This window comes from Mus musculus, chromosome 9, assembly GCF_000001635.26.
Source record: "Mus musculus strain C57BL/6J chromosome 9, GRCm38.p6 C57BL/6J".
NCBI classification, from domain to species: Eukaryota; Metazoa; Chordata; class Mammalia; order Rodentia; family Muridae; genus Mus; species Mus musculus.
The window spans coordinates 61,657,992-61,665,328 of NC_000075.6; the positions used below are offsets into that span (position 1 = coordinate 61,657,992).

The following is a 7,337-nucleotide window of genomic DNA, read 5'->3' on the forward strand; positions in this document are numbered from 1 at the left end:
CATGCTGATATCAGAGAACTAGGTAATGTGCAACCCAAGACAGGCGTGCTATAATCAGATCTTTCCGACATGGGGGAATAAGGCAGGCTGACTGCCGCCGTAACGGAGGTGAGAAATGTCTGTCCTGGGGTGTAAGGATGGCTGGCTGAGTCCCTGCTGCTCTTTGGGGAAGTATGCACCTGTTCCAGCTGGAGACCAGTCAGCCTGATCAGCCTCCTCGAGTAGACTTGTTGGGACACCACAAAAGGATGAACTGTGTTAACAGACACACAGGACACTAAAATTAGCAGCTGGCCAAAATGGAATGGAAGGCCTGAGGAGGTAGCCGAGGTAACCCAGCCAGAGCAGTGTAAGTGGGTTGGTATCATTTGGGCATTCCAAACTTCCGTGGGAGCAAAGAGCATACTGGGTTACTTGAGGTTTTGTGACACTGTATTTTCCAACCTTAGCAACTTACTCTATCAGTCCCTCCAACCTTCCATCTTCCATGGAGCCTGTCACAGTGCCTGATATTTTGTCATTAATGCTCCCTTTCTAGTGGGTAAGGTTCCATGAACAGGAGTGCTGTGTTATGCCACTGGTGCCTGCTGTTTGTGACCACATTGTTCAGCATACCCTTCCCCAGAGAGCTTGGGGCAGAGATTCCAGGAACCCTAGTCACATAGTAAGAGTGTTTGATCACACAGAAGGTAACATAAAGAGAACTCTCTCTCTCTCTCTCTCTCTCTCTCTCTCTCTGTGTGTGTGTGTGTGTGTGTGTGTGTGTGTGTGTGTGTGTGTGTGTGTGTATTAAGACAGATAGAGCTACAGAAAGGTCTAAGGATCCAAATGTGACATCAAACGCAGAGATCACCTTGGGCCCAACCCTACCTGGCTCAAAGACAAGCACTTATGCAGAGCTCTCTCCTTCCTGTGGATGTTTTCCCAAACAACACGGAACTAGGAGTCTGCAGGGCTGTCTGTGGGACCTGAGTGGATGGACTAGCAACGAGACTTGGGCATACCACTAAGTGCCAACCTACGATCCTAGCTCCCTCCACACCCAAACAAAAGGAAACCTGGGTTGGTCTATAGAAATCTTCTGACTCGGGGTGTGAGAGCAGGATCCAGGTTCTAAATGTGGCTTTGAAGCCAGCTCTGCTTTTTCTGAGCCATGCAACCTTGAGTAAGTTACCTAAATCTCCCAAGCCTTAGTCACTGCTTCTGTAAAATGGGAAGATGGGTGTGTGAAGGCTTCAGGGAAGTGCGAAAGTCAGCCCTTCTTGATCGTGTCCTTTAGTCAGGGAACCCCTCAGGGGTGTGTGGCAGGTTTCAGCCACCAAAGAGGCATCTGGGAGGTACATGCAGCATGCTGCTCTGGTTGCTGCTCCTTGGGCCATGTATGTATGTATGTATGTATGTATGCACGTGGCTACTAGGTGTCAAACCTGACAAAGTATACAAAGTTCAACTCCCTATCAGTGAACTATACAAAGATTCCCATCCTTAGAGTAAGCCCAGACAAACTGTCTATCTGACTGACAGCGACAGCCACGGTCTCCTTGGGCCACCCTAAGCTCTGAGCATGGCTCTCTAACATTTCCATGGGGAAGAAAGCAGATAAACACTGAACAACACTGCTCAATCACAGTAATGTGCTAAGAAATTACAGATATCATGTTTATTAGTTATCTGAGAAAAAGAACAAGTCCAGGTATTTGGCCCTCCCCTCCCGTGCACACGTGCACACGTGCACATGCAAGTCCTTACCTCCTACCTCCATGTGGCTAAGTGTGTCTGAAACACTGGCTAAAGGACCCATTAGACCTGGACAGAAAATGGATGATAAAGGATGAAGAATTTTGACTGTTGAGGTGGTCAGTGTCCATCCCTGATCCATCTGTCAGGTCCTTGGGCATGGATAAATATCGTCTCTGTATTCTCCTAGAGAGACAGCCTAGAAGCTTGAAAGAAAGGAATACACATTCAAGTTCACAAATTACATTTTTATTTTCACCAGGCAATTAATCAGAATTAAGTAGTTTCTGAATTAACAACGGGACTAGAAATCCACAGAGTAGCATCTGGGCACGAGGAGAAGAGCCGTAGGCAGCTGCAGGCAGTGGGGGTGCAGCTTGGAGTGGCACTTCCTAAGAAGGCCCAGATAATGGGAGGAGGAGGAGGAGGGGGAGGGGGAGGGGGAGGAAGAGGAGGGAGAAGAGGAAGAGGAGGAGGAAGAGGAGGAGGCACCAATGAGTCCAAGGCATCCAAAGCACCAGGCAGCAGTGTAGGGAGGACATCTTGGGTTGTATGGGTGGGGATAGTCCCTAAGTCACCTTTCTTTCCACTAGCTTCTAAGTAGATCTGTGTTCCCATTCAAATCATATCTCACAGGTTTCCAGGGTTATCGCTAGTATTAGCCTCAGTTTTTGGAAGTACAGATATCTCTATCTTAACCACAGCCCTTAAGTTGGTATGCTCACGTCCCTCCCTGACTTTTCAGCAGTAAGCTCAGGGCTTGCAGTCCCCCACCCTGTGGCTTCTTCACTGATGTTACCTCTGGCGGTCTGGCTGTCCCATCCCTCTGTCATTCTGCAGGACAGCTGAAGTCAGGTGACACCTAACCCACAGGGCTGACCTTGGGCTCTTGCTGAGGCTGTTGTGGGAAATTAATTAATTAGTAGTGAAGTAATAAGCATGACCTAATAGTATACCATCACTGTTCAGAATCTCAAATATGTTGAAAGGGAAAGTGTGGAAAAAGATACTTCATGAAAATGAACTCAAAAGCAAGCAGAGGAGATTACACTAATATCAGCCCACAGTATAGCTGAATTTTTAAAATTGTTCTGAGGCAGAGAAAGAAATTGCATATTAATAAAAGTCTTGACACAGCACGAAGCTATAACAGTCACACGTATGTATATACCTCAATGAACCGTGCAGACATCTGAAGTACATATTGACAGGTTTGCAGAGAGGGATGCATTGACCAACGACAGCAGCTGGAGATGTCAGCACCCAATTCCAGTGGTGCCATGGTAGAGCATCCAGAGAGTGGAGAAGCAAGGAAAGAAGACGAGCACAGCACCTCGCAGCAGAGTGAGCTCCACCGCTCCTGCTTCATGTTCTTCTTGAGCACAGGTAGAGCACTTTCTGAGACAGACCCCATGTCAAACCTCAGATCAAGTGTCAACAGATCGTTGTCACACAAGGTGTCTTCACTAAACACAACAAGAAGAAATAAAAATTAATAACAACAAAAAAACCCTCCTAGACATTCATAACATTCTAGTCAAACGATGATGGCACATACCTTTGATTATAGCTCTCAGAGGCAGAAGTGGGAGGATCTCTGCAAGTTCAAGGTCAGCCTGGTCTATAGAATGGATTCCAGGACAGCTGGGCTACACGGAGAAACCCTGTCTCCAAACACAAGAAAGAAAGAAAGAAAGAAAGAAAGAAAGAGAGAGAGAGAGAGAGAGGAGAGGAGAGGAGAGGAGAGGAGAGGAGAGGAGAGGAGAGGAGAGGAGAGGAGAGGAGAGGAGAGGAGAGGAGAGGAGAGGAGAGGAGAGGAGAGGAGAGAAGAGAAGAGAAGAGAAGAGAAGAGAAGAGAAGAGAAGAGAAGAGAAGAGAAGAGAAGAGAAGAGAAGAGAAGAGAAGAGAAGAGATAGAGGGGGAGGGGAGGGGGAGGGGGAGGGGGAGGGAGGGAGGAAGAAAAAGAGAAAGCCACAGCATTCTATTTTAAAAATGATAGATCACAGAAGTCATAAGACAAGTCAAATAATACTTAGACACAAGTAAAATAAAATAATAAAAAAATAAACTTGACATACCAGAATGTCTGAGGCATAAAGAAAGCAATGATAAGGGAAATTTTTAAATAAGTGTCAGGCTGTCCAGACTGCTGAGCAGAGGAAGATCTGTCGCTGCCAAGCCAGAAGACCTGAGTTTGATCCCCAGGACCCAGTTAATGGAAGAAGAGAAACTGTTTCTGCAGGTTGTCTTATGATTCCCCCACACATGTGCCATGGCATGCACATGTACACACACACATGCATGCATGCACACATGCACATACATTCACATATAAATCAATACATAAGTAAAGGCAATAAAAATTTAAGTGTTTATATTGGACAAAGCAAACTCAGATGAGCGACTTGACTTTGCACTGAAGACACTAAAAATAGAATGAACCAACCCTTCAGAAGCAGAAGGCAGAAGTGGAAGGAAGGATATGCAAAGAGCGGAGGTAAGTCAGGTAGAGAATAGAAAACCGGTGAAGAAAATAGATGAAACCAACAGCTGTCTTAGGAAGGGCAGCAACATCAGCAGCCTGCAGGTCAGAAGTGAAAGCAGGGCCCCACCACCACTTGCACAGAAACGCGGAGTATTTGAGAGAACATCGTGAACAAGCACACACAAACAAGCTGGGTAACTGAGATAAAAAGGACACATTCCTAGAAACACAAACTGCCAAGCCTGAAGTGTGAAACGAAAGAAATCTGAGCAGACTTCTGTAGAACAAGGATTGCTACAGACTCAAAAATAAAAATTCTCAAAGAAATTGAGAAAACTAACCCTCTGGCCCTGGTGGTGTCAGGAGGTTTCTAAAGATCTCTAACGTTTTGCAGATCCTCCTCAAAGGTTTCCAGATGTTAAAGAGGAGCATCTCCTAGCTTAGTGCATAAGGACGTCATGGCTCATCTGTTTGTTGACCTGATTGAATCTGTTAGGTGGGTCTCTGTGGGCATTTCCAGGAAGGACAACCTGGAGGGGGGGACCTCCCCACGGGGTGTGTGGTACCTTCAGGTGGAGGCCTAAATAACAAAGAGGTTCCAGAGAAAGGCTGTAGATTGCCTGGCCACTTTGACTCTGTGGTTGAGTGGTGTTTGTCTCATTGTTGCTGAGGATAGCAGCCTTAGCTGACATCCACTTCTCCAGCCTCCCAGACTGGACTGAAGACGAGCTGCTCTCCAGGAATCATCCAGGCCCGCAGGGCTAGACTAGAGTAGTAATTCACCCAGCTCCTGACAAAACAAAAAACAAAACAAAATAAAAGTCAATACATGAAAGAAAGTAATATTTTTCTAACAAACAAAAACCTAAAAAAGCGAATGAAAATATTATCATCTTAAATAGAATCAAAAGAATAAAATACTTGGAAATTAAGCCAGACTTGGTAGCCCACACCTTTGATCCCAGCAGTCTGGAGGCAGAGGCAGAGGCAGGCAGATCTCTGTGAGTTCTGGTCTACAAAGTGAGTTCTAGAACAGTCAATGCTGTTACACAGAGAAACCCTGTATCGAAAAAACAAAACAGCAAACTATGAAACGTTGCTAAAAGAAATTAAAAACATAAATAAATGGAAATGTATTCCATGTTCATGGATTGAAGAACAAGGCTATTAAAATGACGATCGTACTAAAGTGTCCACCAGATTTTATACCTCTATGTGCTTCATGTCGTGATCAAAATGTGTATCCCCAAATTTATACTCTGAAACTTAATTACCATTATAATAGTATTTGGAGCTGGAGTCCTGCTCTGATAAAATAAGCTTTTTATTGTTGTTACTGTTTTCTAAACTACTTTTATTTATTATGTATGGCATAGGGATGGGGCATTGCCATAGCGCACCTGTGGAAGTCAGAGGACAACTTTTAGGGATTCAGCTCTCCTTTGCCACCATGTGAATCTGAGAGCTTGAACTAATGCCATCAGTTAGCCAAGATTCATCCATCTGTCTATTCATGCATCTGTTCATCCATCGATCATCTATTATCTATCTATCCATCCTTCCATCAATTCATCATCCATCCACCCAACCATTCATTTATTTGTTCACAAAATATTATAATCACATACTATGTGCAGTCTCTGTGCCAGGAAAAGATAGAGTGATAATTCAGACAGTTCCAAATGAGTGATGGATGGATGGATGGATGGATGGATGGATGGATGGATGGATAATTGATAAATTGATGGTAGATAAATGGGTAGACTGGTGGATGAATGGATGGGTGGGTGGATGAATGGATGGATGCTTAGATGCTTGGATGGATGCTTGGATAGATGAATGAATAAATACTGGATAACCAATGGCCTCAGATATGCCTGAGCTCACAGCAAACACGGCTCTATCTTGGTTCCCAAACCCTGCCCACAGTATGAGTCACACACTCTCTAGCAACCACACACTTCTTTCCACAGTGAGGTTGCCCAGAGGGGCCCTGAGTCTCAGAGAGTGTCAGGAAAACTCAGCTCACACACAGTTCTTGCCCACGTCTGCTTGCCACGAAGCTTTGATGTGACCCTTGTGAGTCAGAGCTGCTGTTATCCTGATGCGCTTCTGCTTTCAACAGCCCTGTGAAGTTTCAGGGACGGGTTCAGAAAAGTCCAAGGGACGGGTTCTGCCTCTGGGCTCTGATTGCAGACCTCTTTTAAGTTTGGTTACTCCTCGATTTCGGTATGAATGGACCTGTGGTTGGAAAGGACAAGGGTATCAGGGGGAAACTGGTGGCCTTTCTCCTGTAACACAAGGAAGAGATGTACAGTAGCCACTGGGAAGAAACTGTCTTCGGCCTGTCTCTTCTGACGCACAGGCAGGCAGTCTTCTTGATACCTCTTCCCATCAGACTTGGGTCTGGCTCCTTCCTGACACACCTTGGACACTCATCCCAGTTCTTGACCACAGGTCTCTTCCTGCCAGGAGCTGCCTTCACCCCCAGCTCCACCTCTCTCTTCCAAGCACACTCCTGTCTAAATCCACTCATTGCTTGTCAGGTCACCAGAGCCATGAGCCCTGGAGGCCTAGAAACACTCATTTTCCACAAGGCGTCTGCTCTTGTGATGCTCTGATGCCAGGTTTTGTGTAAAGAGGATTTAGAGATCATCTCTCAGGGATGGCACCCTTAAGGCAATAGGAAGCAGCCCAGACCAACTCAGCCGTTTCGTTCTTCATCTCAGAGATAGATTGGCCTTCAGTACAATTACGACTCAGTTGTTTTTTTTTTTTAAAAAGTGTGTGTGTGTGTGTGTGTGTGTGTGTGTGTGTGTGTGTGTGTATGCTCATGATATGAAAGCCCAAGTACATGTGTGTGCATGCACATGTAGGTTGACATCAGACGTGTCTTCCTCTACCGCTCTCCATCTTGTTTTTTGAGACATGATTTCCCCTGAAACTGAGGCTTACCAGTTCTGCAAGGAGGACAGTGATTCCTAAGGATCTTGCTGTCTCTGCGTCCCCAGCTCTGGGATTACAGGTGCTCACCATCATGCCTGGTTTTAATGGCGGGCTAAGCCATCTCCCCAACACCCTACCCCCTCCTTTTTTTTAAACTTTTGAACATCAA

At 45.6% G+C, this 7,337-nt stretch overlaps 1 long non-coding RNA gene across 1 annotated transcript; it reads right to left on the reverse strand.

Annotated features, from left to right (window-relative positions):
- Window positions 1–1,981: 1,981 nt before the first annotated feature.
- On the reverse strand, window positions 1,982–3,384 carry Gm34770. The gene is made up of 4 exons (XR_379520.2): window positions 3,296–3,384; window positions 2,909–3,203; window positions 2,537–2,635; window positions 1,982–2,129 (listed from the first exon to the last, which is right to left on the reverse strand). It is a non-coding gene; the product is annotated as a predicted gene, 34770 (long non-coding RNA).
- Window positions 3,385–7,337: the final 3,953 nt, after the last annotated feature.